The sequence below is a fragment of the Dendropsophus ebraccatus genome, chromosome 4 (genome assembly GCF_027789765.1).
Source record: "Dendropsophus ebraccatus isolate aDenEbr1 chromosome 4, aDenEbr1.pat, whole genome shotgun sequence".
In the NCBI taxonomy this organism is placed as follows: domain Eukaryota; kingdom Metazoa; phylum Chordata; class Amphibia; order Anura; family Hylidae; genus Dendropsophus; species Dendropsophus ebraccatus.
The window spans coordinates 146,520,233-146,543,381 of NC_091457.1; the positions used below are offsets into that span (position 1 = coordinate 146,520,233).

Here is a 23,149-nt window from a genome sequence, read left to right on the forward strand (position 1 = left end):
AACAATTAATTATGTAGGTAGCCAAGACAAGTAAGGAAAACCAAGCTTCTAATGCAGGTCCACATGGATAGTGTATTATCAAGGGGCGTCCCCCAGCCGTGCTCATCTAGCAGCAGACAAAATAAACTGAAAGAAAAAAGGAAAGTAGGGAAAAAACTAAAATAGATGACGCTGGTATGTTTGCCTTCTAACACTCTCCTAAAGACATGTAAAAAAGATGATCCACATTAGTCAGAGTCGCCAGCTCTCCTAGCAAAATTGGCCTGCTGCTGGTCCGCAAGAAGGAGAAAGGCCTCAAACCGATTCCTTCGAAGGAGTCTAGAAGAAACACCAGGGGCGTCTATCCAAGGCCCCCACACAGACTCAAACTTCTTCATAGCTTTTCTTTTTTTGTATACCCCCTTCTCCAGGCGGATAATGCTATTAAGTTTAGCAATTAGTTCCGCAACTGTAGGTGCGGTAGGTTGTATCCAGTGTTTGGCTATCAATTTACGGGCTTGGTAAAGGACTCTACTAAATCACCAGTTCTATACCCGAGGGCTCGTCGTCCTCACTTATCAAACCCAGGACACATTTCAGCGGTTCCAAAGGTACTGCAATTCCAAAGACACGTATTAGAGCCACCACCTCCCGCCAGTAATTCTCCAACTCCACATAAGGTGGATAATGTGGGCATCTCCCATGCCGCACCGGGGGCAGTTTGAGTCTGTGCGGACGCCTATTTTAAAAAGAAACAAAGGGGTCCTGTACACTATGGACCAGGAACAGCTGGGAGAGTCTGTGTGCCTCTGAAATCGCCAATTTAGGCGTCATAGCTAAAACAGACCATTGGTCATCCGTTATGGGACCCACATCCATCTCCCACTGCTCCTTGATCCTCAGAGGTCTACTGGACATAAAAGAGTCCAAGAGCGCCCCGTAAATAAGAGTAATCATACCTTTAGAATCTGAGGCAGTTAACACCATGTCTAAGAGGAAATGAGAGGTTATGTTCGGAAGAGATCTACCAAATTGCGTCTCAATAGCGTGGCGCAACTGTAGATATCTAAAAAAAAGACGAGTGTGGTAAATTAAAATCCTCCTGAAATTGGGCGAAGGACTTGAAGGCTCCCCCATGAAATAGCTGCGAGAGAGCATTCAAGCCCTTCCGTTCCCAAAACAAAGCTCCATCCAATTCCAGCAAGTGCGGGAACCCATGATTGCGCCACAGCGGAGTGTACTTAGTATGTTGTCCACACTCCAAAAAGCGTTTTATCTGTGCCCAGACTTTACGCAGCATGGGCAGTAGAATCGGTACATCAGGGGGTCTGGTCTGAGATGCGATCTCCAACAGATATATCGGGACTCTGCCTCCAGACAATTGTTGAAAGAGTAGTCCTGTAGGGGCCATTTATTCCAATCCACCCCAACCCCGAAGCTGCTGAAATTGTGCGGCAAGGTAATATAGATATGGGTTAGGGACAGCTAGGCCACCTCTATCCTTTCCCCGCTGCAATGTGTCCAACCTAATTCTAGGCATCTTTCCATCCCATATAGGCTCTCTGAACAGGGACTGAATATGCTTAAAATGCACCATAGGCACCCAGACCGGCGCATTATGTAGGATATAGAGGAGCTGCGGCATCAAAATCTTTTTAATCAAGTTGGCCCTGCCCGCCACCGAAAGAGGAAGTTTACGCCATAATTTAATTTTCTGGGCAGATTTTGTTAATAAGGGGAACAGGTTAAGAGAGAGGTATTTAGAGACATCCGAGACTATCTGAATGCCCAAATACCGAAATTGAGACACTATAGGGACAGAGACTCCACCCACACGTATCTGGTTAGGAAGGGGATCTAGGGGTAACAGTGCCGACTTGTCCCAATTAATCAGTAAACCGGAATATTTTCCGAATGTACCTATAAAGGTCCATGACAGGCGACAAAGAGCGATGAACATCCCCTAGGAACAATAGCATATCATCAGCATATAATGCTATACGATCCTCCATGTCACCATGTCCGAACCCAACTATATCAGCTGAGGCACGTACCAAACAGGCCAACGGCTCTATCGCCAGGGCAAAAAGAAAGGAGGATAAGGGACACCCCTGTCTAGTTCCCCCGATGTAAGGGAAAGGACACGGATAGAGTACAATATTTGTTTATTTAAATATTGGACAAAAGCACTTTCAGGTTTAGTGAACCTAATTATTTTTAAATAAATATATTATATATATATATATATATATATATATATATATATATATATATATAAATATATATGGAGGATTTGCTCGGTAGAGTGCAGGATTGCAGTGTGAACAGCAGTCAACAGGCTCAAACGAATGAGGTCCAAGTACAGGCTTTGCCTGCGTTTATTATCCAATGCAAGAAAGCAAATAAACAGCCTTGGCTTTCGGCATAACACAAGAACTCTGCTTGTCCAGCACTAACTAAACAGAAGACGGCCCTGTCTATATGCCACGACTCGCTGCAGTCGCACAAACCTAAACATATTAAATAAAGTTCAGTTTTTACCTTGGTCAGGTATATGGCTTCTCCTGAGGCTAGCAGCCTTCCAGCACACTCAGCTGCACCCAGCCTCACTCTGTCCATGGCTTTGCAAAACTTTATGGAGCTGCTGATGATCCAGTCTCAGCACCTGTGGCGCCTGACACCAAACAATATCTGGAGTGGAGGAAGTGGAATGGACAGCCCCACTACCAAGCCTGCCATCCATTCCTAAAAACCAGGCCCAAACACATTTTATCAAAACATCCCCAGCAACTACCTTTGCTGGAGATCACAACGCATCCCTGGTTTTTCCATGTCTCAGATAGTGAGACATGAACCTCCATCAGTCCTAGTAGGTGTAATAGCTGAACCCAGGTGAAACATAGCGACCATCCAGGATTAACCCCTTCAGTGTCTCTCTCTCTCTCTCATATATATATATATATATATATATATATATATGTGGGAGGATTTGCTCGGTATACACACACACACACACACACACGTATAAAAATACCTAATCATTTTGTTTATGCTGTATACAGGATTTAAGGAACCTGTTACCCTAATCAGCCAACATATCTTAACCTCTAACGGACGCATGATGTACCCGTACGTCATGTGTCTGCAAGAGGTAGGGCTGGGCGATAATGGCCTAAATGAATATCGCGATTTATCGTACATGTAGCCGCGGTAACGATAAATTGAACGATAATTATGACACACCCCTTTTGAAAACCCCATTTTCCGATGGTAATACAAACGTGGATTTATTCCATATAACTAAGCAAACTTCACAAGTAGTACACAACGTTTTGGCGTCTCCTACACCATTTTCAAGTGCCACTTGAAAATGGCGTAGGAGACGGCGAAACATCGTATATTACTTGTAAAGTTTGCTGCACATTGTTATATGTAATAAATTCACGTTTGTATTACCATCAGATTGTATCTATATCATCTATCTCCTATCTATCTATCTATCTCCTATCTACGTATATCATCTATCTATCTATCTCCTATCTATCTGTCTATACATACACACACACACATATATGTGTGTGTGGTGTGTGGTGGGTGGTGTGTGTGTGTGTGTGTGTGTGCGTGTATGTATAGACAGATAGATAGGAGATAGATAGATAGATAGATAGATGATATAGATAGGAGATAGATAGATAGATGATATAGATAGGAGATAGATAGATAGATGATATAGATAGGAGATAGATAGATAGGAGATAGATAGGATATAGATAGATAGGAGATAGATAGATAGATGATATAGATAGGAGATAGATAGATAGATAGATAGATAGATGATATAGATAGGAGATAGATAGATAGATAGATAGATAGATGATATAGATAGGAGATAGATAGATAGATGATATAGATAGGAGATAGATAGATAGATAGATAGATGATATAGATAGGAGATAGATAGATAGATAGATAGATAGATAGATGATATAGATACATAGATAGGAGATAGATAGGAGATAGATAGATAGATAGGAGATAGATAGATAGATAGGAGATAGATAGGAGATAGATAGATAATTGATTGACAGATAGATAGATAGATAGATAGATAGATAGATAGATAGATAGATAGATAGATAGATAGATATAGGAGATAGATAGATAGACAGATAATAGATAGATATTGAAGAGGAGATGTTAACCCATTCTCTGTTGCTGGCACTCCCATTATCATTACTGTGAATGCACTAAATTGTGATAGATAGATAGATAGATAGATAGATAGGAGATAGATCGATAGATAATAGTAGATAGATAGATAGATAGATAGGAGATAGATAGATAGATAGATAGATAGATAGATAGGAGATAGATAGATAGATAGATAGGAGATAGATAGATAGATAGATAGATGATTGATTGACAGATAGATAGATAGATAGATAGATAGGAGATAGATAGGAGATAGATAGATAGATAGATACATGATAGATACATGATAGATAGATAGATAGATAGATACATGATAGATACATGATAGATAGATAGATAGATAGATAGATAGGAGATAGATGATATCTATCTATATCATCTATCTATATCATATCATCTATCTATCTTCTATCTATCCATCCATCCATCCCCAGTCACTCAGTGGCTGCAGGGGGTCAGGTATAGGTCGGCACCTCCATGTTCCCCCGGGCACGGCTCTCTCTCTCCCGCACAGGAATCCTCGGCCCCTGTCACGCAGTGATGTAGCACATGTATCTGTGTTCCGGACTGAGCGTCGCACACGGCCGCTTCCAGCACTGACAAAACATAACGGGGCTCCGAGAATTCCTGTGCGGGACAGAGTGCGGTGGCCAGTGGAGCATGGAGGTGCCGACCGATACCTGACCCCAACTGTATGTGCGGGGGAGGGGGGGCAGGGCTCACCGTGCAGCTTCCAGAGAAGCTAGAAGTGAGCCCCCGGCAGCAGCAGCACAAAGCACTCACTGGAGGGGACCCTGCCGTCTGTGTGCAGCCTGTCACATCTCCAGTCTTCCTCTTCAGCCCCCCGCAGCAGGATCTTCCATCCCTTCCCCTGCAGCAGTATATGTGCGTCCTGGCTCGGGAGGTAAATCGGATCATCAGCTGTCCAGCCTTCACCTCTTCACGCGGGACCCCTCTCTCTCCCTGCACCAGAGCACGCGGCCGCCGGGTGGGGGGGGAAATACCGCAGATACCGTCCTGGCAGAGTTGAGGTCGGTTAACCGACGCCAGTGACGGTATCGGTATTTTTGCGGTATACCGCCCAGCCCTAGCAAGAGGTGTTCAGAGAGGGGCCGCGCGGCGACCCCGCTCTGAACCGCTGCGATCCCGGGTGCGGCGTGTAGCCCGGGACCACGGCTATTAGCGGGCATGGTCTGATCGCCGTGCCCGCTAATAAGGTAATTGGATGCAGCTGTCAAAGTTGACAGCTGCATCCGATTACCTTCTGCAACTCTTCCCTGGTGTCTAGTGGCGGACATCGCCCCCCTGGGACGTTGTCCCGGAGGAGCGATCTCCATGTCTGGTGCCGGCCAGGGTCTCCGCCAAGATGGCGCTGATCCCGGCTCAGCACTCGTTCGTTTTCGGCTGCAGCAGCCGAAAGCAAACGAGTGCCGATCTCATTAATCTTTGATGTATAAGTATACAGCAAAGATCTCAATGAGAGATCAGAGTGTATATTTTAGAAGTCCCCCAGGAGGGCTTCTAGTATATGTGTAAAAAAAAAAAAAAAAAAAAAGTATTAGTAAAAAAAAAAAAAGCCCCCTCCCCTAATAAAAGTTTGAATCACCCCCCTTTTCCCATGTTGTAAATAAATAAACAAACATGTTTGCTATCGCCGCGTGCGTAATCGCCCGAACTATTAATCACATTCCTGATCTCGCACGTTAAATGGCGTAAGCGAAAAAAATCCCAAAGTGCAAAATTGAGCATTTTTAGTCGCATCAAATCCAGGAAAATTGTAATAAAAAGCGATCAAAAAGTCACATATGCGCAATGAAGGTACCGATAGAAAGTACAAATCATGGCGCAAAAAATGACACCTCACACAGCCCGACAGACCAAAGGATAAAAGCGCTATAAGCCTGGGAATGGAGCGATTTTAAGGAACATATATTTGTTAATAATGGTTTGAATTTTTTACAGGCCATCATATAAAAAAAAAGTTATACATGTTATATATCGTTGTAATCGTAACGACTTGAACATATATAACAAGTCAGTTTTACCTCAGGGCGAATGGCGTAAAAACGAATACCCCCCCAAATAAAAGAAATGCGTTTTTTTGTTCCATTTCACCACACATTGAATTTTTTCCTGGTTTCGCAGCGTACTTTATGCAAAAATTTAGCCTGTCATTGCAAAGTACAATTAGTGGCGCAAAAAATAAGGGCTGATGTGGGTTTCTAGGTGGAAAAATGCAAGTGCTATGGCCTTTTAAACACAAGGAGGAAAAAACAAAAACTCAAAAATGAAAATTGGCTCAGTCCTTAAGGGGTTAATATTGCTGTACAGTCATGGCCAAAAGTTTTGAGAATGATACAAATGTTAATTTTTACAAAGTCTACTGCATCAGGTTTTATAATGGCAATTTGCATATACTCCAGGATGTTATAAAGAGTGATCAGCTTAACCCTTAGGGGACACAGCCAGTTTTCATTTTTGCGTTTTCGTTTTTCCCTCCTCGTGTATATAAGGCCATAGCGCCTGCATTTTTCCACCTAGAGACCCAAGTGAGCCCTTATTTTTTGCGCAACTAATTGTACTTTGCTATGGCAGATGTAATTTTTGCCTAAAATGTGCCGGGAAACCAGAAAAAAATTCAAAGTGTGGTGAAATTGAAAAAAAAAATGCATTTCTTTTATTTGGGGGAAATGTGTTTTTACGCCATTCACCCTGGGGTAAAACTGACTTGTTATGCATGTTCCTCAAGTGGTTACGATTAAAACGATATGTAACATGTATAACTTATATTGTATCTGATGGCCTGTAAAAAATTCAAACCGTTGTTAACAAATATACGTCACTTAAAATGGCTCCATTCCCAGGCTTATAGCGCTTTTATCCTTTGGTCTATGGGTCTGTGTGAGGTGTCATTTTTTGCGCCATGATGTGATCTTTCTATCGGTACCTTGATTGCGCATATATGACTTTTTGATCGCTTTTTATTACAATTATTCTGGATTTGATGCGACAGAAATTGCGCAATTTTGCACTTTGGGATTTTTTTGCGCTGACGCCGTTTACCGTGTGAGATCAGGAATGTGATTAATTAATAGTTTGGGCGATTACGCACGCGGCGATAGCAAGCATGTTTGTTTATTAATTAATTAATTTATTTTTATTTATAAAATGGGGAAAGGGGGGTGATTCAGACTTTTATTAGGGGAGGGGGTTTTGTGTTATTAAAAATACATTTTTCTTTTACTTTACACATATACTAGAAGCCCCCCTGGGGGACTTCTAGTATATGTACTCTGATCTCTCATAGAGATCCATGCAGTATAGTTATACTGCATGAATCCATGAGATCGGTGTTCTATTACTTTTGGCTGCTGCAGCCAAAAGCAATAGAATGCCGAGCCGGGATCAGCGCCATTACGGAGCAGACCCCGGCCCGGGATGGATGCAGGGATCGCCCCCCCGCAATCGCGCCGCAGGGGGGCGATCCCCCCACTAGACCACCAGGCATGTATAACAGCAAGTATTTAGAAGCAGCTGTCAACTTTGACAGCTGCTTCTAAGCACTTAATTAGCGGGCACGGCGATCGGACCGTGCCCGCTAATAGCCGCGAGCCCGGGCTACACGCGGCACCCGGGATCGCGGCAGTTCAGAGGGTGGTCGCCGCGCGACCCCCCTCTGAACTCCCATAGCGGCACGAGGACGTTCAATTAACGTCCTGGTGCAGCTATGGGTTAAAGGGGTAGTGCGGAGCTAAGAAATTATTCACAAAATAACACACATTACAAAGTTATACAACTTAAGTTATGACGCGGCAGAGGGGGGGGCAGGTGCGGGTCGGCTGGCCTCCCGAAGATTACATCACTGTCAGAAGACGGCGGACGGGGGTCGACACGAATCAGGTATGTATAATGCACTACACTTCCGGGTCCACAGGCGGGGGTCGGGGAACACGGGGAAGGGGGCCATTCACATACATAACATACATTACAAAGTTGTATAACTTTGTAATGTGTGTTTTTTGTGAATAATTTCTTAGCGCCGCACTACCCCTTTAATGTGAGCTCTAGCCTGTAGTCCCATGGTTCCGCATAGTCCACAACCCAAAGTCAGCCTCCCCATCCCAGAAGTTTTCACCCCATGCCCCTCCCCTACAGAATAGCATCTTATAGTTCCCCCTTGCACAGACCGCTCCCCATGTCTCATCATCGAGACCACCTAGGTGCCAAGTGATCCAGATGTCTCCTTAACTAGAACTCCAGATGTGGTCGGCTCCTCAAGTCTCCTCTCCCAGACTCCTTGGTGTCATGGCTAAGCAGTGGGCACCTAACACTTATCCCAGACCAGATATAACATGGTTAGGTCCCCCCACAACGCCTGAACCCCAGTGTTTATACATTTCAGATTGTAATTTGCTTCAATACAATCTACTTCACATAACCCTTTCTAAAGGGTCCATGGCCCCCAACTGTCCCCAATGCCGACCCTCACACAGACTACAGACCATGGCCCCCAACTGTCCACAATGCCGACCCTCACACAGACTACAGACCATGGCCCCCAACTGTCCCCTATGCCAACCCTCACACAGGCTGCAGCCAATTGCCCACAAGTGTTCCCCATGCAATCCCCACTCTCTGAGAGTGAAAGCTATAACATACCACAATCCTCCACTTTACAACCTGCATGTCATACCTGCCCCATACTGTTGCACAACACCACAAAACTTCTGTCTAGTATCACTACACTACAGAGAACATGGCAGGCGCCTTACCCAGTGCATGCCAGGTTTTCTGTCACTCTGCCTGTTCCTGCTTTCACTGATCCTGTTGTGTCAGCTGTGCACTCATTCACAAAACCGTATAGCAGGGTCCTGTGTCCGCTATTTAACCCCTCCCCAACCCATGACATACAGATGCAACCTATGCTGCCCCCCCCCCTCATGCTGCATACACTGACACCCTCAACTAGAGCATCCTGACAGAACTCTGTGTCTTTCCATGTGCCCTCACCAGGTCCCTTTGGACTGTGCCCCCCAACCCCCTTCACTAGGTCCCCCTGGTCTCCCTCCCCTCTTCCCCCAACTACTCAGCCCCTCTACTAAAGCACCCCAACAGATCCCTGTGTTACCCCATGTGCCCCCCACCCGGTCCTCCTTGATGCACTGAAGCTCCCGGCTGCTGGCCCTGCAGCACACTCCCTGTATGAATATTCATCAGACGCTCTGCAGTGACCTCACCCCCGCACCTTGTGCACTGCAGAGCACCTGCTGAATATACATAGAAACAGGGGCCCCAGCTATCAGGGACACCATGTTCTGCTTTATCTGGCACTATCACCAGGTTACAGATGTCTATCCCCTCAGCTTCTGAACCCACACAAAGAATGTCATAAACTAAAGATAATAAATGGAAAAAAAAAACAGAACACACAACAATACCCAAACTGCTGATTGATCAAACATCCATCTACATCAGAACTGGTGCTGAACGGCAGATCCGACCAAAACTCACACAGCTCCAAAGACTGAAAAATAAAAAGTTACAGAGGTCAGAACAATGTCTAACAAAACAGATCAGAATCATATGGACCTGAAATATAAAGATGGCTGAAACACTGTACATATCTCTCGCCTCCAAACTCCCACATGTGCCATATACCCCCCTAATACTCACCCAAACATGTCATATCTATGCATTCCACCCCCCACCCCGATTCTCCACATATCCCTCCACCTCAGGGCTCCCAATATGTGCCAGTTACCTATCCCTCCAAGGCTCCCCAATATGTACCAGGTACCTATCCCTCCAAGGCTCCCCAATATGTTCCAGGTACCTATCCCTCCAGGGCTCCCCAATATGTAACAGGTACCTATCCCTCCAGGGCTCCCCAATATGTACCAGGTACCTATCCCTCCAGGGCTCCCCAATATGTACCAGGTACCTATCCCTCCAGGGCTCCCCAATATGTACCAGGTACCTATCCCTCCAGGGCTCCCCAATATGTACCAGGTACCTATCCCTCCAGGGCTCCCCAATATGTACCAGGTACCTATCCCTCCAGGGCTCCCCAATATGTACCAGGTACCTATCCCTCCAGGGCTCCCCAATATGTACCAGGTACCTATCCCTCCAAGGCTCCCCAATATGTACCAGGTACCTATCCCTCCAGGGCTCCCCAATATGTACCAGGTACCTATCCCTCCAGGGCTCCCCAATATGTACCAGGTACCTATCCCTCCAAGGCTCCCCAATATGTACCAGGTACCTATCCCTCCAGGGCTCCCCAATATGTACCAGGTACCTATCCCTCCAGGGCTCCCCAATATGTACCAGGTACCTATCCCTCCTGGGCTCCCCAATATGTACCAGGTACCTATCCCTCCAGGGCTCCCCAATATGTACCAGGTACCTATCCCTCCAGGGCTCCCCAATATGTACCAGGTACCTATCCCTCCAGGGCCCCCCAATATGTACCAGGTACCTATCCCTCCAGGGCTCCCCAATATGTACCAGGTACCTATCCCTCCAGGGCTCCCCAATATGTACCAGGTACCTATCCCTCCAGGGCTCCCCAATATGTACCAAGTACCTATCCCTCCAGGGCTCCCCAATATGTACCAAGTACCTATCCCTCCAGGGCTCCCCAATATGTACCAGGTACCTATCCCTCCAGGGCTCCCCAATATTTACCAGGTCCCTATCCCTCTAGTGCTCCCCCATATGTACCAGGTCCCTATCCCTTCAGGGCCCCCCCATATGTACCAGGTACCTATCCCTCCAGGGCTCCCCAATATGTACCAGGTACCTATCCCTCCAGGGCTCCCCAATATGTACCAGGTACCTATCCCTCCAGGGCTCCCCAATATGTACCAGGTACCTATCCCTCCTGGGCTCCCCAATATGTACCAGGTACCTATCCCTCCAGGGCTCCCCAATATGTACCAGGTACCTATCCCTCCAGGGCTCCCCAATATGTACCAGGTACCTATCCCTCCAGGGCTCCCCAATATGTACCAAGTACCTATCCCTCCAGGGCTCCCCAATATGTACCAAGTACCTATCCCTCCAGGGCTCCCCAATATGTACCAGGTACCTATCCCTCCAGGGCTCCCCAATATTTACCAGGTCCCTATCCCTCTAGTGCTCCCCCATATGTACCAGGTCCCTATCCCTTCAGGGCCCCCCCATATGTACCAGGTACCTATCCCTCTAGTGCTCCCCCATATGTACCAGGTCCCTATCCCTCCGAGGCTCCCCAATATGTACCAGGTACCTATCCCTCCAGGGCTCCCCCATATGTACCAGGTCCCTATCCCTCCACCTCAGGGCTCCCCCATATGTACCAGGTTCCTATCCCTCCGAGGCTCCCCAATATGTACCAGGTACCTATCCCTCCAAGGCTCCCCAATATGTACCAGGTACCTATCCCTCCAGGGCTCCCCCATATGTACCAGGTACCTATCCCTCCAAGGCTCCCCAATATGTACCAGGTACCTATCCCTCCAGGGCTCCCCCATATGTACCAGGTACCTATCCCTCCACCTCAGGGCTCCCCCATGTGCCAGGTACCTATCCCTCCAGGGCTCCCCAATATGTGCCAGGTACCTATCCCTCCAGGGCTCCCCAATATGTACCAGACAGCTACCATGCCCCAGAGATCCCCCATATGTGATAGGTATATCCAACACCCCTCCCCCATATGTGCCAGGTACCTGCAGCCTCCTATAGCAGCTCCTTATACTTCACTACTCTGTGCTAGTATCATCTCCATAGCTTCCCCTCACCTCCCTGTGTCTCTCTGCACACCCCAGTGTTACTACCCCTCCATGTCTCACGTGTGCTAGGTACCTGTATCCTCCTACCCCTCCATATCTCATGTGTGCCAGCTACCTGTATCCTCCTACCCCTCCATGTCTCCTCATGTGCGCCAGCTACCTGTATCCTCCTACCCCTCCATGTCTCCTCATGTGTGCCAGCTACCTGTATCCTCCTACCCCTCCATGTCTCCTCATGTGTGCTAGGTACCTGTATCCTCCTACCCCTCCATGTCTCCTCATGTGTGCCAGCTACCTGTATCCTCCTACCCCTCCATGTCTCCTCATGTGTGCCAGCTACCTGTATCCTCCTACCCCTCCTCATGTGTGCCAGCTACCTGTATCCTCCTACCCCTCCTCATGTGTGCCAGCTACCTGTATCCTCCTACCCCTCCATGCCTCCTCATGTGTGCCAGCTACCTGTATCCTCCTACCCCTCCATATCTCATGTGTGCCAGCTACCTGTATCCTCCTACCCCTCCATGTCTCCTCATGTGTGCCAGCTACCTGTATCCTCCTACCCCTCCATGTCTCCTCATGTGTGCCAGCTACCTGTATCCTCCTACCCCTCCATGTCTCCTCATGTGTACCAGCTACCTGTATCCTCCTACCCCTCCATATCTCATGTGTACCAGCTACCTGTATCCTCCTACCCCTCCATGCCTCCTCATGTGTGCCAGCTACCTGTATCCTCCTACCCCTCCATATCTCATGTGTGCCAGCTACCTGTATCCTCCTACCCCTCCATGTCTCCTCATGTGCGCCAGCTACCTGTATCCTCCTACCCCTCCATGTCTCCTCATGTGTGCCAGCTACCTGTATCCTCCTACCCCTCCATGTCTCCTCATGTGTGCCAGCTACCTGTATCCTCCTACCCCTCCATGCCTCCTCATGTGTACCAGCTACCTGTATCCTCCTGCAGCAGGTCAGTGCTAGCAGAAGATTCATAGTTTACCCGCCCAATGATCATGTGACTTGGGCGGGTCTTGGGCGGGTCACATGACCGGATGACATCAGAAGGTCCTTACCGAGTATAGTATTTAGCCATTACCCCTGTGATTGGTCGGCGGAGCTGTCACTCACCTGATTGCATCATGCTGCTTTTAATAAGGAGAAAGACCTGTGAGATTTCGCAACGAGGCTTTGTGTGGTAAAGGTTTGTGGGAAAGCCGCTGCGGTTATAAAACCGTTCGGAAATCGGTGTGAACTTTGATGAGTATTCGGTGAAGCCGCAGGAGCCCCGTATTCTTCAGGTATTCAAGTGCACTTTCTGGTTGTTTGTGAGGGCGACGGGCTGTGTATACGCGGTGTATACGGGCGATGCTTACACATAGATGAGAAGTAACTATAAAGTGTGAGGAGAGGAGGGACAGAGCTTGCCTGCTCTTCCTGGAACAGAGGGCAGAGAGAGGGGGCATGCTGTGTATACACCCGAGAGAGAGAGGGGGCATGCTGTGTATACACCCGAGAGAGAGAGGGGGCATGCTGTGTATACACCCGGCCGGGAGAGGGGGCATGCTGTGTATACACCCGAGAGAGAGAGGGGGCATGCTGTGTATACACCCGGCCGGGAGAGGGGGGCATGCTGTGTATACACCCGAGAGAGAGAGGGGGCATGCTGTGTATACACCCGGCCGGGAGAGGACACACTGCGGCTTATGTAACACGGATAGGAAGTGCCCAGGACTTCACTTACGGGAGAGCTGTGCTGCTGCTGGGCGGCTGGTTGTCACCCCCTTCATGAGCAGGCACGTTTCCTTGTTTACCTCTTTCTGTATATATGGGACTCTGTCAGCTCTATATCTTTGTATGAGAAGAAGGGAGATGATATATTCCCTATATACATAGATATAGCAGCACATAATAGTAAGACAAGTAAACAAAAACAAGTTTACTACTATTCTAAAAAAGCAGAATAGCACAAAAAGCTAAATTACTTCCATTTTAGTTGTTTCCTTTTTTTTTTTTTTTTTTGTTTTAAGTTTACCTGTGTTCAGACCCGTACCAATCGTTAGAATAAGGCTGGGTTCACACTGCGCGTATCCGTTTTATATTATGGGGGGGTGGGGGGGGGCCACAGATGTTAAGGGGGGCCACAGATGTTAAGGGGGCAGTTGTATGCAATCCATCAGGATCTGCTTTCCATTGGCTTGTTATAAAAATAAAAAAAAAAAACATTTTTAGCATACCCCAAAAAAATGGGTGACTACGTTTTTTTTTTTGGTACGTTAAAGGGAACCAATCATGGCACGTCTTCCGGAGTCCGCGCATGCACAGTACGTCAGCGGTGTCTCCCGCCGTACTGCGCATGCGCGGATTCCGGAAGACGTCGGCGCGCCACCGACATGGAAAGCAAGTGACGCGTCACGTGGATGGAGCGCAGACCGAGGAGTGACATGGCACACTGAGACAGACGGGAAGTTTTGAGTAAATTCCGCCTAATTTAGGCTACGTTCACACCTAGTAAAAGTGGTGGAATTCTATGGCAGGCTCCCGCGGCTCCTCTCTTCACGCTGAAGAATGAACATGTTCATTCTTCAGCGCCGAGAGAGGTGGCGCACAAACCTCCCATAGACTGTCATTATAACAGGGAGGCTGGCGGAATTCCACCACTTTTGCAACCTCTTAGGCTGCATTCCCACGTTCCGTGATCCTGACTGATCACGGACGTGGAATGCATGTACCGGAGTCCCCCCCCCCCCCCCCCCCCCCCCCCCCGCGCACGGACAGCATCTGTAGTTAGATGCTGGGAGCGGGGGAGACTGTATTCATAAGCACCGCGCAGCTGCTTCATTACAGCGCGGCGCTTATGAATACAGTCTTCCCCGCTCTCAGCATCTAATTACAGATGCTGTCTGGGCGCGGGGGGACTCCGGTACATGCATTCCACGTCCGTGATCCGTCAGGATCACGGAACGTGGGAATGCAGCCTTAGGCAGTGTTTACACTGTTTTTGAAAAAAAATTTTTTTTTTTCTTCTGTTTTTTGCAAAAAAAAAAGATGACAAACAAATGGAGAAAACTGATGCATTTTTAATTTTTTAACGGACACAAATGAGGTTGACTACGTTTTTGTGTCTAAAAAAAAACCGTTTTGATTTATTTTTTTAAATTTATAATGGAATTCAATAGTAAAACGGATGCACACACATGCAAAAAACTGATTGCTAAAACGTAGTGTGATCCCAACATTACTCAGTGTGAACATACACTAAAAGTAAATATTTAAAATGGATCTATTAAATAGACCACAAAAACGCAGACTGAACTTTGCCTAAGCTGTGAGAAGTGCACGGTTAGATACCTTACTCCTGAGCGTCATGGGCACTATAGGGGGCTATGTGTCTTACCTTCCTCCTCGGTGCCAGTTCTGCGCTGTTAGGCCTTATGCACACGTTCAGTATTTTTTTCTGGTCCTGAAACAACCCGTGAGAAATTGCGGATTGGACATCCGTATTCCATCCGTATTTCCGTAATTCCATTTTTTTACTACTCATTGCTTTTCAATGCACTTCATCCGGATTTTTTTGCGGAAATACGGATGCCAACATGTTACAATCCGTAACCAATTGATTTCAATGAGAGGATCCGCAAAAAAAAATGGGTCCGCACTAGGACATGTCCTTTTTTTTTTTACGGATTGATTTTCATCCATTTCTGCTACTGATCGTGTGAATAGCCCAATAGACTTCAATGTGCACTAACTCGGATCCGGAAATACGGATCCGTAAATTACGGAACGTGTGAATAAGGCCTTAGTCGGTGCAGTCTTTGGCCAGGAGCACTGGTGAACCGGTGCCGAAGAGAAAGGTAACACACATACCTTCCTCCTCAGTGTCGCGGATGCTATAGGGGGCTATCAGCCGGTCAGATTCGTCTAACCTGCTGATAGTTCTCTTTTAACCTATTCACTTCCCAAATCACTGCGTCAGATAAGCTCCATAGACTTATAGTGCAGCTTGTTTCTTGTAGTGAGATAAAAAGCAAAGTGTTTGGCCAAACTTTTGACATATTGAAACTTTTTTTTTTTTTCTTCTAATGATGGGACATATGTAGTGTGGGTGTGTGAAATTTATTATACTATATGTTAGACCTGTTGTGGGGATTTGTAACACTATAATACACTTGTATTATCCAAGTGTCCATATTAGTTTACATCATGCTTGTGCCTTTGTCAAAATGGAATGCTGACATATCTGTACATGGACAGGCACGGTCCCCAGACAAAACACACATACATTAGGAATCTAGCCTGCACCTAGTTAGGGCCCTATTCCACAGTAACGAGAATCTGCCCGATTCGGCTGATTATCGTTCGGTGAAATAGAGAGAACGATCAGCCGATGATCGTGTCATCGGCTGATCGTTCATTTAGGGCCAGACCTAAAATCATCGTTTCCCCACCGCGCATCGCTACGGTTGAATAGCGGTGCGCGGCGGGCGACCGACGATTTGACAAGCAGCAGTAGCGTACATTACCTGTCCAGGCTTCTTCTCCGCGCTGTCTTCATCCCCGGGTCCCCCGCACTCTATCTTCACAATGGCCGGTCAGCTGACGGAGCGCTCAGCCAATCAAAGGCCGGGACCGCCGCGGCCGGTGATTGGCTGAGTGTGGCCTGTCAGCTGACCGGCCATTCTGAAGATAGAGCGCACGGGACCCGGGGATGAAGACAGCTCGGAGAAGAAGCCTGGACAGGTAATGTATGAGGCTGCAAGGACATCGGCTCTCCTCTCGTGCTGTGACCCAATTTTACGAGGACATTTAGTCTACAGGAGTCTGCAAGTAGTCATACATGAGGCTATCTAATGCAAGTGCAGGACTTCTAGGACTGTGAGAGGGACGCTGGAATAAAGTATGTTAGTAAGTGCATGTGTCAAAAAGAATCAAGAAGTTTCCTGTGGTTTGACAACAGCCAGAGCACTACCATACTGAAATGTCAGCTGTTTGGTAGGGTAGTGCTCTAGCTGCATCTAATGTAGTACAATGCTATGAGTCTCCTTCACAGGAACATGTTCAGTCCGTGAAACGCTGCCAGCACACGGACTGTGTTTCATAGACTGAACGTGGTTGTGTGCATGCCAACGAAACCTGTGATTTCTCACCCTGTTCCGAATACTAAGAAATGTTGTGACGTAAGAATAACAAATATAATGTACTAAGTGCCAGAGAATACAAATGTGTGCGCTAGCTTAATTTGTGTGCGTTCTTTGTGCTGTAGTCACTTATTGACGGTCTCCACTAGAGGGGCCGGGTTTTACTATGAAAGGGACATGGCTTAAAGGGAATTTCCAGGCAAAAAGAAAACGTTTTGTACTGCCTCCCTATCCAGTAAAATAAAGGCCGTATTCCGCGGGCCGACTGGAGGAGCTAACAAGCGCTGTTTGCTCCTCGTTCACCGCTCACTGCCGCCGCTTTTCCGCGCGTCTACAGTGAGTGCTAGAGGGGGTGCGGGGGGCTGCCCGGGTAATCGTTAGATCGTCCGGGCAGCCCATAGCATATAGCGGCGGTCTGCTGCCACCGCTCCTGTTCCGCGGAGCGACGGCAGCAGATCGCTGCTATATAAGTCGTTTGATTTTCAACATGTAGAACTTCCCTTCCCTGCTCCCACTGTCCTATCTTCCAGTCTTGACTGCGGTCCAGTTCTGCCGTGACGACATCTCTATCACAGAGAGTGGGGAGTGGTAGGTCATAAAAAGATGGCAGAAGAAGAGCGTACTCGGGACCAAGGGATTATCTCACAGAAGGGAAACGGGAGAGGATATGTGCTCTGTTATTGTTATACAGACAGGCAGTACGCTTCTGAGGTTTGTTTGGGTAATTTTTTGCAATATTTATCAAGCGGATTTATGGTGTGTTTACACAGACAGATTTATCTGACAGATTTTTGGAAGCCAAAGCCAGGAATGGATTTGAACAGAGGAGAAATCTCAGTCTTTACTTTATGACCTTTTCCCTGTTTATAGTCTGTTCCTGGCTTTGGCTTAAAAAATCTGTCAGATAAATCTCTGTGTAAACGCACCATTACTTAGTTTCACCACGTTCACCTCTTTTCTCTTTTTCCCTCTAGGGGTATGTGCACACTAAGGAATCTTGTCAGATCACCCACTGTGGATTCCACAGTGCATCTCCGCTGGCCCCATAGGCTTAATTCTATGGTCGGACAGATTCCACCGTCCGACGGCGGAATCTGGCAAACCATAGAATGAAGCCTAGGAGATCATCGGAGATGCTTGCGGCTGCCAGTGTCCCCGAGTGGGTGCGAGCTGCGAAATCCGTGGAGGGTGATCCGCCGGGATTCTGTAGTGTGCACAGACCCTGAGAGGGGTTTGTGATAAATCAAAGTTTATGTGCAATTTTTGTGCATAAAATTGTGCAGAGGTGCTCTGTGTTATTATCTCAAAAATCAATACTTGCGCCAATCAACATATATATTGTGCAAGTAAACAGATTATGCATGGTGCGTAATAACTGGTCTTGGTGCAAAGAAAAAAAGATGATTGATTCCCCCTTATGTTTTCTATTTTATCCAAATTGCTTAGTGAGGTTTTTAGCTACTTATGTGCAACTTTTCAAAAAGTCGCAAACTTTTTCTGTAATTCAATTGGGGGGGGGGGGGGGGTGTAAAAACATTAAAGTGCATTTGAAACACACACAGTTGACTTTTTTTATATATTTAGCACAATTAAATCTGGCCTACAAGACAGAGTGCAAGCTGGGAAAAAGTTGCAAATAAACTATATTCACAGCTTTTCTCTGAAAAGGCTAACATGTGGCTGCTGATTTTTTTTTTTAAGACCGTGGGGACATATAGGATACTGTACCTATGTACAACTAATTCCTTTATTTATATAGCGCCATCAGCGTTCACATCGGTCTCTGTTTCCAATAGGGCTCACAGTTAACATCTAGATGCAGCATTTTTTACCCATCCTGTTTTTACAGATAAACACTTTGTTTTAAAGGGATTATGCGGCACTCACACATTTTTAACATGTTGCTGCCATATAAGAAAACATAACAAACATGCTATGCTCAGCTCGGCTCTCTGCACTCCCCCGGTGTATGTTGCCCCTGTTACTCCCAAGACAAACTCTCTGGAACGACAGCCTGCTCAGCTATTCACTGACTGAGGCAGGACAGTGCCATGGCCAGTGATTGGCTAAGCAGGCTGTCGGTCCAGAGACCAGTTCATCTCAGGAGTAACTGGCTGCAGACACTGGGGGAGCGCAGAGAGGTAAGCACAGCATGTTGATGTTTTCTTATGTGGCAGCAACATGTTGAAAATGAGCGAGCGCCAGGTAACCCCTGTAAAGGGGTTATCCAGCGTTACAAAAACATGGCCACTTTTCCCCCTCTCGTCTCCAGTTCAGGTGTAGTTTGCAATTGAACTCCATTTACTTCAACGGAACTGAGTTTGAAACCCCACCCAATCTGGAGACAAGAGAGGGGGAAAGGTGGCCATGTTTTTGTAACGCCTTTAAACCACCCTGATGGGGTTATTTGTTCACATGTTACGAGATTGTAGTCCGTGCATACAAGATGTGCTACGGACTAGAATCGCAGAGCTTCCAGCATCATGATACATTATGATGCCAGGAGCGCAGAATCAGTTTAAATATTTGTGCTACTGTACTGACACAATTATGTGGCTGTATCGGTACAGTAGCACAAAGATTTAAAGGAGACCTGACAGGCTCCCGACCCCCAGTTAGATCCCCTTATACGTACCTCATCCCGCCGAGTCCTCTTTAAACTGATTTACAACTCCCGGCATCAAAATGAATCCTGGCAGGATCTTCTCATTCTGCTCTGCTGCACATTATATACTGTGGTGCCTTGGATTATGAGCTTAATTCGTTCTGGGACTGCGCTTGTAATCCAAATCCACTCTTAAACCAAAGCAAATTTTCCCATAAGAAATCATAGAAATGCAGACAATTGGTTCCACACCCCAAAAATAATAATTTATTATTCTGAATAACATGTAAAACAGATGACACAAACAATGAGAAACAGTAGAATATGTGATATTATAAGTTACTGTACTGTATTGGAGAGGATGGGAAACACAAGGGCGGACAGACTGCAGGGAGCATGAAGGAATGAGCAGGACAGATGTGGGCACATACATGCAGCACTCTTTGTCCGGGGAGAGAGGGGTTACAGCTATGGAGAGATTACCTCCACAGTCCTGTCCCCTGATGTAAGCCCCAGCCTGAAGTGGATCTGCTATGATTTGGAAGGTGAGGGAGACTTCCTGGTACAGGGCTGTAGACCCCGCTATGCAAACCATGCCCCTCCTCCACTTGCACTCCCACCCAGTACTATATATACACATACACATACACTCACTCACCGGCCACTTTATTAGTTACACCATGCTAGTAATGGGTTGGACCCCCTTTTGCCTTCAGAACTGCCTCAATTCTTGGTGGCATAGATACAACAAGGTGCTGGAAGCATTCCTCAGAGATTTTGGTCCATATTGACATGATGGCATCACACAGTTGCCGCAGATTTGCCGGCTGCACATCCATGATGCGAATCTCCCGTTCCACCACATCCCAAAGATGCTCTATTTGAATTGAGATCTGGTGACTGTGGAGGCCATTGGAGTACAGTGAACTCATTGTCATGTTCAAGAAACCAGTCTGAGATGATTCTAGCTTTATGACATGGCGCATTACCCTGCTGAAAGTAGCCATCAGATGTTGGGTACATTGTGGTCATAAAGGGATGGACATGGTCAGCAACAATACTCAGGTAGGCTGTGGCGTTGCAACGATGCTCAATTGGTACCAAGGGGCCCAAAGAGTGCCAAGAAAATATTCCCCACACCATGACACCACCACCACCAGCCTAAACCGTTGATACAAGGCAGGATGGATCCATGCTTTCATGTTGTTGACGCCAAATTCTGACCCTACCATCCGAATGTCGCAGCAGAAATCGAGACTCATCAGACCAGGCAACGTTTTTCCAATCTTCTACTGTCCAATTTCGATGAGCTTGTGCAAATTGTAGCCTCAGTTTCCTGTTCTTAGCTGAGCGGAGTGGCACCCGGTGTGGTCTTCTGCTGCTGTAGCCCATCTGCCTCAAAGTTGGAGGTACTGTGCGTTCAGAGATGCTCTTCTGCCTACCTTGGTTGTAACGGTTGGCTATTTGAGTCACTGTTGCCTTTCTATCAGCTCGAACCAGTCTGCCCATTCTCCTCTGACCTCTGGCATCAACAAGGCATTTCCGCCCACAGAACTGCCGCTCACTGGATGTTTTTTCTTTTTCGGACCATTCTCTGTAAACCCTAGAGATGGTTGTGCGTGAAAATCCCAGTAGATCAGCAGTTTCTGAAATACTCAGACCAGCCCTTCTGGCACCAACAACCATGCCACGTTCAAAGGCCCTCAAATCACCTTTCTTCCCCATACTGATGCTCGGTTTGAACTGCAGGAGATTGTCTTGACCATGTCTACATGCCTAAATGCACTGAGTTGCTGCTATGTCATTGGCTGATTAGAAATTAAGTGATAACAGGTGTACCTAATAAAGTGGCCGGTGAGTGTATATATATCATAGAACATGTGACTGCCCACTTATACTTGTGTGGATCTGGCATTACGTTAGTTTTGCACTAGTGTAATGTGCGCTATGGATGTAGTCCCTGTTAGCCATGGGTCTGTTGACCGTGGTCAGTTTGGGTCAGAAGACCCATAGACACAGGCTTATGTGCATCTTCCACTTATGTGATAGGCAGAGACCTACCAATCACTGATGGATGGGGGGTGTCGCCTAAAAATGAACACGATAGTTTGCAAGAAAACAAAACCCCAGGACCATCTAGTCAGCCCTTATCTTATTTCCTATGAATATTGAGAACTCTAGAGCACATGATGGATGACTCCTGGATAGTGGTGAGTGAACCCACAGTAAATCCAAGCCCAACCTGTTGCACATGTCTGGAAAAGACTGATAGTCCTAGGAGACCTAGACTATCATTCTGGACTTTTCCAGGCACCTGGAGCACTTGCTAAAATCATGGTCTTGGTCATTACTTTGTTCTGTCCTCAGGCAGTGTAAATCTGGTGACAGATTCCCTTTAAATGGATAGCTGTAGCTTGCCATTGATTGCATATCCCCAGTGACTTCCTCTGATCATGAGAACAAAGAGGATGCTATGCTCAGAGGAATGGCACAGCCCCTTTGTGTATTTTGTAGTCTCGGTGCTATTTTTGTCTATGCTCTTGCAGCTGTTGTAGCTCCGCTGTATTTCTTACCTCATAGGTGGAGGTTAGAGTGGTTGTACCCCATAGCCCACACATTGATAGGAGTAGTAGTATATAGTTCTAGAGATACAGTTTTTGGTATAGAAATTAGAAGTGCCTTTTGACCATGGGCAAACATCACCACATAACCATTACAGAATATAATACTTTATTTTAGGTAGAGGAAAGAAGAATCAAGCCTGTTCAATTTCATGTTGTCCCATCTCTACCCCTGCTTGCCGGTCAGCTAGAGTACCAAGCAGGGACAGGGCTGGGAAGGGGAAGCAAGGAGGCATTACAGCCCCCACTATACATGTGTCTATTTATTTCTCTTGTATTCAATAAATAAAAGCGAGCATATTCTTTGGCTGCATCTCCACATTGCTTTCCGCAAATTTGGTTGAAGCCATGCCCCTATGTAGTTACCAATAGCTAGACAACGTTGACAATAATCCTGGCAACGCTGTTTTAGAAGTGGGGCATGGGTTCAGTGGCATGCGTTCTCCATATGTAGGAATTCGCACACTCTTGTAGATCACTGATGCTACGGAAGCTGTGGGCCGACATCGGGTACTCCTGGTGTCATGTATCATTATGGAAGCTCCAAACCTATTCAAAACTGATCCACCATCCTGTATATACAATAAATAGGCCCAACAGGACAGTATGGGAAACTTCCTTTGAGGGGAATTCTTGCCAGTGTTGGCCATGTAAGGCCAAATGTTGGGTAAATGAACAGGTCACATGCAGCCGATAATGATGAATCTGAATGGCCATCAGTGGCGTCACTAGGCAGTTTTATTCGGGGCTCATGCCCCGAATAAAATGCCGCCCCAAATCTTTTTTTTCCCTGGCATCTTGCAAGCCAGATGCGGCTCTTTTGAT

The 23,149-nt window shown here is 46.7% G+C and overlaps 1 protein-coding gene and 1 long non-coding RNA gene across 5 annotated transcripts in view; one reads left to right on the forward strand and one right to left on the reverse strand.

Annotated features, from left to right (window-relative positions):
- Nucleotides 1–13,463, reverse strand: LOC138788945 (uncharacterized). 2 transcript variants are annotated; one of them, XR_011362669.1, is made up of 3 exons: nt 13,089–13,463; nt 9,630–9,715; nt 1–126 (listed from the first exon to the last, which is right to left on the reverse strand). It is a non-coding gene; the product is annotated as an uncharacterized lncRNA (long non-coding RNA). The 2 variants fall into 2 exon arrangements; XR_011362670.1 differs by lacking the exon at nt 13,089–13,463 and adding an exon at nt 12,912–12,955.
- Nucleotides 13,089–23,149, forward strand: part of CEBPG (CCAAT enhancer binding protein gamma) — a 24,126-nt gene continuing 14,065 nt past the window's right edge. For all 3 annotated transcript variants that reach the window (XM_069967364.1, XM_069967365.1, XM_069967366.1), the window contains exon 1: nt 13,089–13,258. The gene's annotated coding sequence lies outside the window, so the exon portion shown is untranslated. The remainder of the gene's footprint in view (nt 13,259–23,149) is intronic.